At 38.1% G+C, this 11964-nt stretch overlaps 1 protein-coding gene across 3 annotated transcripts in view; it reads right to left on the reverse strand.

The window, feature by feature from the left end:
• ATG4C (autophagy related 4C cysteine peptidase) overlaps positions 1-8871 on the reverse strand; it is a 76688-nt gene extending 67817 nt beyond the window's left edge. The window contains exon 1 of one of the 3 annotated variants that reach the window (XM_032302226.1): positions 8585-8867. The gene's annotated coding sequence lies outside the window, so the exon portion shown is untranslated. Of the gene's footprint in view, positions 1-8370 lie in introns of all 3 variants that reach the window. The other 2 variants (XM_032302228.1, XM_032302227.1) reach the window with 2 other exon arrangements.
• Positions 8872-11964: the final 3093 nt, after the last annotated feature.

Raw genomic sequence — 11964 nt, forward strand, 5'->3', positions numbered from 1 at the left:
TTTTACAGAGTCTATTAAAATGTAGTTTAGTAGGAACTTTATATTTTAAGCTATAACCAAATCACACAGAAAGTATAATATAAAGAACTTTGAACACATAATTTGACTCTAGGTCTTTAGTGGGATATAGTCTAAAGACATAAAATGGCAAAGAAATCTTTAATTGGTAAATATGTTGTTGGAGAGAGTACCAGTATAGTAATACCAAAACTATCTTAAGTGTTTTATAGGAGAGATTAGATGAGTAAATATACTGATATGGTTTTGAATCAGAATTCCCTGTAGGAAAAGGGAGATAAAATATGAACTGCCAGAAGGTGAAGATGAATTCTGTGGTTCTGAGTATGAATTAAGGTATCTTATAAGTATGTGTGTGTGTGCATGTGTGTATCCTAAAAGCAATGTACTCCTAGCAATGAGTACATTCAATGCCCAAATCTTGTTTCGGAGTAGCATTTCCCACTAAACTGAACAAGGACTCCATGATAAAATGACTAATCCAGGTCTCAAGCAGGGAATTTACAAGGTGAGCCTGGAACTTCTTATTGTACAAAAAAATAAGAATGTGCCCAGATACCAATGTGAATGCCAGTTCCTTTGGCAAAGGCCAAAGAAACTGGCTTGAACTTGACTAATCAAATTTAAGATAAATTAATCATCAAAAGAATAATGGTGGGGTGCCTGGGTGGCTCAGTGGGTTAAAGCATCTACCTTCGGCTCGGGTCATGATCTCAGGGTCCTGGGATTGAGCCCCACATGAGGCTCTCTGCTCAGCCGGGAGCCTGCTTCCTTTCCTTTCTCTGCCTGCCTCTCTGCCTACTTGTGATCTCTGTCTGTCAAATAAATAAATAAAATCTTTAAAAAAAAAAAAAAAAAAGAATAATCGTGGGGCACCTGGCTGGCTCAGTCAATGGAGCATGAAACTCTTGATCTCAGGATCATGAGTTCAAGTCCTATACAGGGTGTGGAGCCTACTTCAAAAAAAAAAAGAAGAAGCAGCAGCAGCAGCAGCAGCAGCAGCACCTATGTGGCTCAGTTGGTTAAGCATCAGCCTTCAGCTCAGGTCATGATCCCAGGGGGATTGAGCCCTGCATTGGGTTCCTTGCTCCATAGGGAGCCTGCTTCTTCCTCTCCCTCTGCCTGCCACTCCCTCTACTTGTGCTTTCTCTCTGTGATAAATAAGTAAATAAATAAATCTTTTTAAGAAAGAAGAATGGCAATAGATTTACAGCCGGTAATTTTTTTTTTTTTTAAAGAATCCTTGGGTACATAGTGACACTAAAATAAAAGAAAAGAGGAGGAATAGCTCTTCTTCGGAGAAGATAGCCAGCAAACATGCAGGATTGAGAGAACTGGAAAATCACTATCTGGCAACCACCAACGCAATGACTGATTGAGGTAAGGATGATCCATGGCTACTAAAACCAAGGATAGGGAAAAAAAAAAAAAAAAAAACTGTTGAAAGTATTACCCCACAGATTAACTATTAATTTCAAACAGGAAAAGATAACATTAGAATGTAGAAATCTGGCTAACCTAAGTGGCTGATCTTAACATTACCAATAATGGTACAAACTGCCATTATATTCTTCCCGAAGTGGTGAAATGGAAAGTTTACAATATCTCGTACTTAACAGTCATGAAAAAAAAATTTAACCTGAAATTGTGGAGAAATCAGACAAATTCATTCTGTGAGGCATTATACAAAACAAAATGGCCTGGACTCTTCAAAATTGTCAGTCTTGAAAGACCAAAAAAACAAAAAAGGAAGGAGGAAAAAGAAAAGATGAGAATTGCTCTAGATAAATGAAAATAGACACAACTAAGAAAATTCATAATCTCTGATTGGAAGTATTTTTTTAAAAGATTTATTTGAGAGTGAGTGCAAGAAGGGGGTGGGGGGAGCAGAAGGAGAGGGACAAGCAAGCAGACCCTACACTAAACACAGAGCCCAATGTGGGGCTCAATCCCAGGACCCTGAGATCATGACCTGAGCAGAAACCAAGAGTCAGATGCTTAACTGACTGAGACACCCAGGAGCCCAAATTGTAAGTATTTTTAAAGTATTTTTTTAAGCTATAAGGGACATTACTGATAAACATCTGAGCAAATTTATATTTTTAAATATGGCCTATACATCAGATAGTATTGTCAATCACTGTTAAATTACTTGGGTGTGCACATAGCATTATAGCCAAGTAGGTGAATGTCCTGGTTCATAAGAGATATATAAGGAAGAATTTAGGAGTGAAGTGTCAGGATGACTCTGCCTTAGTTCCCAGTGGTTCAGCAAGAAAAAGAAAGCATGCCATGTGTGTGTATTTAGAGAGAGCGAAAGCAAGTGAGATATAATGTTAACAACTACTGAATCTAAGTTAAAGATATACAGGTATTTGTTATACTATTCTTTCAGTTTTTTAATAGGCTTGAAACTTTAAGATTTTTTTTTTTGAGAGAGAGAGAATGTGCACACAAGTTGAGGGGGAGGGACAGAAGGAGACGCAGGCTCCCCGCTGAGCAGGGAGCCCAGGGCAGGACTCAGTCCTAGGATACTGGGTTCATGACCTAAACATTTAGACGTTTCACTGACTGAGCCACCGAGGGGCCCTAGGTTTGAAACTTTCAAAAGAAAAAACCAGTGTGGAAATTAAATTGACTTTCAAGCTGCTGATCAGATTTTATTAAGTCTAAATACTTTTTTATCCTATCCATAAGCACTAAAAGCAAGTGTGAAGTTCAGAAAAGGTTGGCTAAAAATAAAAGTAGTAATACTAACAAATACTACATAATTACAAACCAACCCACCACTAGTTTCCTATTACAGCTGTAGACTAAACACAATCTCTGATGAAAATGCTTAAAAGAGGACATGTATTAACTCATGACAATTATGAATCAGCAAAGCTATCTTACATAATATTTACTCCAAATTCAAATATGACTAACCAAGCAAATTTTTTCTCCAATTGAAATCTTTTAGTTAAGGATTTCTATAATTAAAACGTCATCACAGACATACAATTTCAGGCCACATATCTATAACAATAATAAACACAAACTCTGTACCAGGAATTTTGTTAACCTATGCACATGTATCATCTCATTTAATCCTTACAGCAACTCTATAATGTAGATACTATTATCATCTTCATTTTATAGATTAAGGGCAAAAAAGGCTTGGAAAGACTAAATAACTTCTACAAGGTCATACTGCTAATAAATAGCAAAACACACCTTGAATCTAGGCAGTCTGACTCCAGAGGCCATGCTCTCTGCTCTACACATTCTTCTGCTTACTATGAAACATATAATTTAAAAAATAAACTGAGTGCATTAATTCAATATCTATCAAAATTTACACAAAGGAGACATTTCAAGGAAAAATCAAGAGTACTTCTTTCAACCTAGATGTCCATCAACAGATGAATGGATAAAGAAGATGTGGTATATATACACAATAGAATACCATGCAGCCATCAAAAGAAACGAAATCTTGCCATTTGCGACGTGGATGGAACTAGAGCATATCATGCTTAGTGAAATAAGTCAAGCGGAGAAAGACAACTATCATATGATCTCCCTGATATGAGGAAATGGTGATTGAACATGGGGGTTTAAGGGGGTAGGAGAAGAATAAATGAAACAAGATGGGATTGGGAGGGAGACAAACCATAAGTGACTCTTAATCTCACAAAACAAACTGAGGGTTGCTGGGGGGAGGGCGGTTGGGAGAAGTGGGGTGGAATTATGGACATTGGGGAGGGTATGTGCTTTGGTGAGTGCTGTGAAGTGTGTAAACCGGGCGATTCACAGACCTGTACCCCTGGGGATAAAAATATATTATATGTTGGGGCGCATGGGTGGCACAGTGGGTTAAAGCCTCTGCCTTCAGCTCAGGTCATGATCTCAGGGTCCTGAGATTGAGCCCCGCATCGGGCTCTCTGCTCAGCAGGGAGCCTGCCTCCCCCCTCTCTCTCTGCCTGCCTCTCTGCCTACTTGTGATTTCTGTCTGTCAAATAAATAAATTTTAAAAAAAAAAACCTTTAAAAATATATATATATTATATGTTTATAAAAAATAAAAAATTAAAAAATTTTTTTAAAAAGTACTTCTTTCTTCCCTAATACACATTTAAATTTACAAAAACACTCATTGAATGAAGTTAGAATTTAACCAGATGCCCAATTTATTGCCCATAATCCCATGTGAAAATAAAGATCATATACCTATTCATATGTATGACTGAATATGTTACATATAAATTCAAAACAAATACCAACATATTTCCAAATTCTTTCATCTAGAACGTTATCCCTGCTCACTCAAGGGAAAAAAAGGCAGGGGAGGGACCCTGGGTGGTTCATATGGTTGAGTGTTTGCCTTTGGCTCAGGTCATGATCTCTAGATCCTATGACGGAGCCCCTGTCAGGCTCCCAGCTCAGCAGGGAGTCTGCTTCTTCCTCTCCCTCTTCCTCTCTGTGCTCTCTCTCTCTCTCTCTCTCAAATGAAAATAAATAAAATCTTAAAAAAAAAAACCTGAAAAAAATGTATTTCAGGTACAACATTCCTCAAGTATGCTGAATTCAAACAATGACATAAAAGGAAAAAAAAAAAAACAAGAAATCAGCCTTGAAAATTGATGCCACCATAAAAAAAAATTAACAAACAAACCATGTCCCCCAAACCTGGTCATCTTACAGTGTTCTCTCAGTGCACTGTACTACTATCCATCCAGTTACATAAGCCAAAAAGCTAGCAGTGGCACCACCTTCCTCTCCCTCATTCCTCACATCCGGTCTATCACCCACTTCCACCTCCTAAACATCTCTAATCCACCCACTTTATCTTCATCACCATCTTGCCCAAGATATCATCTTTCATCTGGCCTCTCCCTATCCACACTGCTATCCCTCTTATAAATAGTTTTTCCTCTGTAGAACATCAAGTTCTTTCTTATAGCACTTAAAATAACCAGAACTTTAAATTTCTTTTAACATTTGATTTATGTCTGCCTCTCCAATAATACAGTATGTTCTATGAGGGTAGAAACTGTATTTACCCACCATTTCACCATTGTGACCTAGGAGAGTGCCCAGTTAATAAGTAAATGCTAAATGACTGAATTCATGTCAAAGACTGCAAGTTTATTTATAAACAGAGAAAAAAATTGGTTATAAGTTCCACCAACCATAAGGAGTACTTTATTTCATCATTTCTAGATCATACATTTACATTTTAACTCTGAAATAAATACATCTTATAGTTGATGATCTCTGTTAAATTGGCAATATTTTTTTTTTCTTTCATAGTGGTTCACAAAACAAAGATGCATCTTGGAATTTTTTTTTGAAATCTCATTATTTGATGAAATAAGAAATCAGCCTTGAAAATTGATGCCACCATTAAAAAAAAATTAACAAAAAAACCATGTCCCCCAAACCTGATCATCTTACAGTGTTCTCTCAGTGCACTGTACTACTATCCATCCAGTTACATAAGCCAAAAAGCTAGCAGTGGCACCACCTTCCTCTCCCTCATTCCTCACATCCGGTCTATCACTCAGTTCAAACCTGGTAATCTAGCCTCCCTTTCTCCTTTGGCCACCGTTTACTCCCAACATTAAATAATTAACAGAACCTAGTAGTTCTTTCACCAAGAGCTATCAAATCCATTCCTTTCTCCCAGTCCCACTATAATACTAGGTCTATCTAATTCCTCATTGCTTCATATCTGAACTCTTGTCATAGCTTCATTCATTTAAATATTTGTTTCAAATTCAACCAACACTGAGCACTTGTGTGTACAAGGAACTGATGATACAAGCAGTCCAGTTACCTGTCGCTCCCTTTCTTTTCTTGTCCCCAAAATTCAGAATTTTCTTCTTTTTATGCCTCAAACTAGAATCACTTTCCTCCCAGTTTCCACCTACCAAACCTAGTCACTACTTTAGTTCTAGATTTAATCTCATCTTCTTCATTAAATCTTTCCTAGTTAATTTCTCTATTCAACTTTAACATTCTAAAACACATAAAAAATAATACAGCATATTGGTTGTACTTGCTGCTTCTTGAAGGCAAGGTTTACATCCCATACATTCTGCTATACTGTAAGCTTCCCAAGAGCAGAGACTTTTGTCTCTTTTTTTTACTGTTATATCTCCAGCAAGGGATAACATATATCATGTACCAAATAACAGCTACTTCAAAAAATACTTATTGAATTAATGTTCCCTATAGATTCCAGGGTAGAGAACACATCTTTGCAGCTGTGGTATAGTGGGAAGAGTCAAATTGAACTGGATGACTTAAACTGTTTGAGCTTCAGTTTCTTGATCTGCTAAATGTAAATAATGCTCACCATCTCACTGAGTTGTTATACTGATTAAATGCAATAAGGCTTTCACAGCATCTAGTACAAAGCTGAGGACAAGAGGATGCTCTCAATAAATATTCTGATGATTTTTCTTACAATAGTTAAGTAGCAAGACATATTCAATAATTGCTTACAAAATGAATAAAGTCTCGGGAAAAATATAGTAAGTTTGTGTAATATCTAGCCTATCATTTATCCTGTCAAGAATTCTATGAGTGAATTAAATCTGAATTATATATTTAGCTCCAAATCATAAGCATGACTGAAACCATTTCTGACTAATTAGGAATAAGTCCAATTTGACAGGATACAGGTATTAATATTTATATTTTACTGGGGCACCTGGGTGGCTCAGTGGGTTAACCCCCTGCCTTCAACTCAGGTCATGGTCTCAGGGTCCTGGGATTGAGCCCCGCATCAGGCCCCCTGCTCGGTGGAAATCCTGCTTCCCCCTTTCTCTCTGCCTGCGTCTCTGCCTACTTGTGATCTCTCTCTCTCTGTCAAAAAATGAATAAAATATTTTTTAAAAATTATATTTTATTGACATGTATAGATTATATTTGATGCTTACGGAAGAATGAAGTTTTACTATTAGGATTTCCATAGAGCAATAATCAGAATAAAAGAGAAACTGCAAACTTATTTGAGTCACACAGTCCCCATAAAGCCAGGAAGTAAAAAAATTTCTGTCTACAAAATATTAGTGAATAGTAAACAACGTAGTTTACCAGATTTATCAAAATATATAACAATACACCATAGGGGCGCCTGGGTGGCTCAGTCAGTTAAGTGTCTCCCTTCGGCCCAGGTCGTGACCCAGTGGTTCCTGGGTTTGATCACAATGCCTGCTTTTCCCTTCTCCCCTCTGCTTGTGCTCTCTCTCTTGCTATCTCTCTCTTTCTCTCCCTCTCAAATAAAATCTTTTAAAAAAATACACAATTACAACAAATAAAATTTTCAACATATTTGCATTCCATTTTACAGAAAAAGAGCATTAGTTAAACGGTTTTCAAACTTTTTTATACTACATTATATAATTCCTTATATTGGCTACTTTTTAACTTTAAATCATCCCCAAAATTTTACAGAGAATGAACTGATAAGTCAATATAAAATGAGATTATTGTACCAATTAGAAACTCTTCCTTGTTCAGGAAAGAAGCTTTATTAATTTGTAAATTGGAACATACATAGACTTCCCTTTCAAAGGTTTTCCAATCCCTCTGGGTACTCTCAATGACTCATAATCTAATTACAAATCACAAGCAAGCAATAAGGAAAGAGCATTCCCTTGTGTCTATCTGCTCTTGACTGACACAAAATCATTGCAAATTCCACAGGGGACACATGATCCGACTACGAATAGAGTGGGGAATATCCCACCTAAGTAACTCAGATACAAAGAACTGTAGGACAAGGTATTCCCCTCTAACTATAAGCTAGCAGCCAATCCCTTGTGGGAAAATAATCAACACAAAACAAAAATGCAAGCCAAAGAAATCTTAAGAAATATAAACTCTCTAAGCAGAAGCATGCCGAGTTGACCATTGACGTCTCTCAGATTCACCAGTCATCCTAAGAATGTATTCGAACTTCAACCTATAAAGCCCTTAGATGTGGATGGAGGTGGAAGCGTTGAGGATGAGTGAGAACCCAGTAAAGTGAGTGAACGTTAGTGTCTGGACAGAAAGACATTAAGATACTCAGGCGACTGTGTTAAGGTCCGCAGCAGTAACAAAGGCCAAAAAGGAGGAAAGGTTTTAGGAATGAGAAGATTGACATCTTGAGAATCTAGTTTTTTTGTTTGTTTGTTTGTTTGTTTGTTTTTTCCTTTTAAATGGGAAAAAGTTAAACGGCTGCGAAAGCTTAGGGGACAAGAGGTCGTATCTCGAACACCAAGAAAAGCCACAAGGAGAGGGGAACAGCTGCCCACAGGAAGGCTTACGGTTTGTTAGCCTTTGGAGCCTAGGAAGAACGTAGGGTCAGAAGACAAATTACCCTAGAAGGCAGATGAGGGAGGTGCCAAAATTCTCAAGAGAGAGCCGAAACAGTTGGCCACAGGATCTTCAGAGAGGGCAGGGTCCCCCCAAAATCCGGTCATTTGGGGACCAGAAACACTAAGTCCCAACCTTCTCCTGACTCCGCCAGGCTCAAAGCGCCCCTCACCGAAACAGAACTGGAAAAGTGTAAAAAATGTGCAGGAGCCACCAACCCGGGAAGTGTTCCAGCTCTAGCAGAAGCCGCCCCAAAAGCAGCCAGTACACACGCAAACGCTCCGACCTCAGCGCCGCTGCCACAGGGACCCGAGCTCCCCGGCCACCGTAGTAAGAGGAAAGGCCTCCCCTTCGAACCGAGTAGGTCAGCCACTTCCGGGGCACGAAAGCCTTCTGATTTGTTGTAGCAATATCTGCAGCCAACAGACCCATGCTCCACCTCATTCTTTTTCCCCACTCTTCGCCACCCCAGCCCTTCGGCCACCAATAGGGCAAGCGCAGAGCCAAGGGAAAGCATCAACCTGTAACTGGTGACTCTGACGGACAATTCACAGTATGCCTTCTTTGAGCGCCCACTGGACAAGTGGACTTCAACTCCCAGAGTGCTACGCAACACCATGCCCCACCTCCTTTGCGCAGGAACTACAAGACCCAGTATGCACTGCGCCCCCTTCTCGCTCCTCTTGATCCCCACAGAGCCGAGAGGTGCTTTCAGAGGAGTCACTAAATTCCTTGGATTAATGTAGACCCACTTTGATAAAAATGCCGCTATTCCTTACTGTCTTGTTGTGAAGGTTCCCTAAGCCAAGCTGTAGTTGAGACTGTAGGTAAATACTTACAAAATATTAAGGAACGTGTGCACTTTTTATATTCCCGTTATTTTCAAGGATTGAAAACCAGGACAGTATAAAGGCTTTTTATGAAGTGGAAGTTTTTATCCACATTCATAAGGGGTATAATAATAAATTATTGCAAAGTGTAATCCTAGATCGTTTTGCAGTACTGAAAGATTGTGTTGGAGCAAGGACTACCAGACATGATCCTGAACTGCATAAGAAATTAAAGTAAGAGCTGGAAGTGAAAAATTAATCTATACTGTCGGACTGTGCACCCACATGGCAAAGGAAATCGTTCAGAATGCCGAGTTGAAAGTTCAATGTTAAACTTTAAAATGTTTTCCACTTCTTTAACGTGCTAATAGTTTGGATTATTTTCATTATTCTTACAAAAACAGGTAATTGGAACTATTTATTTTCTATTATGTGGTAAGGCAACCAATAACCAATCACACAAAGAATATAGCAAGATCATAAATGTAACATTTATTAGAGTGAACAAAACAAAATAACTTTTCTTGCCTCATTAAATAGCCTGTGATTCCATGTTTTAAAATACAGAACTTTGTTTTGATTTCTTAGGACAGATACCATGAATCAAACAAGCTGTCTGGGTTCCTTTTTGTTAGTTTCATTAAGATTTACATTACCAGGACGCCTGGGTGGCTCAGTCGTTAAGCATCTGCCTTCTGCTCAGGTCTTGATTCCAGGGTCCTGGAATGGAGCCCCACAGTGGGCTCCCTGCTCGGTTGGAAGCCTGTGTCTCCCTCACCCCTGGCTGTGTTCCCTCTGTAGCTATCTCTCTCTGTCAAATAAATAAATAAGATCTTTAATAAAAAATATTTACATTACCAAGAATTAATATATTTTATTTTTGATATTGTGCACTAGTAGCCCATGGAAAACAATGCTTGAATTCTTAAATTATATAGTAATTCTACAAAATAAAATTGAAATATACCATAAACATTGGTTTTCTATGGATTTACAGCTAAACAGATTTTAATTGGTTAGAAAAACGAAGTAGAATACTTTCCATTTTTACAACCTCACATTGAAGTCACAGAGGGAAACACTGTAACACTGACAAAGCATCCACTACCATACAAACTGCTTTCCAACTACAGTGTGCTAAATTATGCAGCACTAGCAAGTAAATATTTAAAATCTATGATCACAGAAAACAAGCTGCTGCTTTCCATACTCATGCAGCAACAATATGAATACAGTGAGAGAAACCTTTCCATTGGAATGGTTAGAGGTAATGATAAACTATAATTAGATTATCTGTTATTCATAACTGTTTGCAGTAAATAAATACATAATTGCATCCACTTATTAAAGATGTTATTAAGGAAGCTTTTAAAATATGCTAAATAATTGATATGCATATTCTAAAGTAGTTTCAATGATCAATTGTGTAAATGAAAGTGGAAGAGAGTTAAAAGAGTACATAATTTATGTAACAGACTTTTTAGGTTTTGAAAGGAGATTCTTGACAGCTGCAATACTCCGCAATATTCTCTCCTCATTTTTAAGTGTGTCTTTGACTTTCCAATTCAGCCAACTGCCAAGCACAAGAGAGTTAAAACTGGACAAGATACTCATTTTCGTTCAACACATACACAATTAGTGCTTCTAGGGACAAAGCACTTTGCTTAGGCACTACCATCTATTTCTGAAGCACAGATAGCTTTGATAGTTGGGAAAGATTTAAAAGGATGATGAAAAGAAAATAAGAGAGCTTTATTAGAATGGAAAACAGAAAGTAAAATATGTGTAACACCACCTACTAACAATCATTTATGCATTTGGTTAATTGGATTTGGTAATTGGAACCCTATACTAGCTAATATAACTTCTAAGAGGAGAGAACCACATCTTAAATATGTGTGTCCCTCTCAGCTCTCACACAGCACTTTGCTCAGAGTAACTCCCTCTCCATAAGTGTTTGTGGGAGTTCAGAGTGATGTCTGAGGCCCTGAAACTCCCTTCTTATTCATACTATGTAGTTTTAACATAAGCTATTATATGTGTTTATTTATTTGACAGAGAGAGAGAGAGCACAAGGAGGGGGAGCAGCAGGCAGAGAGAGAGGGAAAATCAGGCTCCCTGTTGAGCAAAAAGCTGGATGTGGGACTCAATCCCAGGACCCTGGAATCACGACCTGAGCCAAAAGCAGAATCTTAAGGACTGAGCCACTCAGGTGCCCCTATTTTAAGGAAATCTTAAAACCTTTCCTCCTTTCCACGTGACCTTATTTCTATCACCTCTCTTGCATATTCTATCTCTTTCTATTTCTCCACTGCCCTCTGTATCTCAACCTAGCTACAGAATCCTCATAATTTTGAAAGCGAGTTCAGTGGATTCAGCTTCCCTCCTAAATGCAATATTATTCCCTCCTCCTTTTCATTACATAGCCACATTCAGCAAGTGCAGCAAGGTAAACCTTAGTCTTGAAATGCCGCACACGATCTAGTCACAACCTATGTCTACCAAATACCCAGCACTGTGCTAAATCCTGGAAATATGAAGAGACTTCAGATAAGAAAATTATGGTCCCACAATACAATGTAATAAACATTATGATAGAGGTATGGACAGGTATTAAGAGAATAAGGCATGTCACTTATTCTCAAATTGAGAGACCTTGGAGTAGAAAGTCCTGAGATAACTTAAATGACAAAAATAATTAATCATCTACAGAAGAGGGCAGCTGAACCAATGGAGAATAACTCATAAATTCATTACAGTTGGAACAT

Source organism: Mustela erminea, chromosome 10, assembly GCF_009829155.1.
Source record: "Mustela erminea isolate mMusErm1 chromosome 10, mMusErm1.Pri, whole genome shotgun sequence".
NCBI classification, from domain to species: domain Eukaryota; kingdom Metazoa; phylum Chordata; class Mammalia; order Carnivora; family Mustelidae; genus Mustela; species Mustela erminea.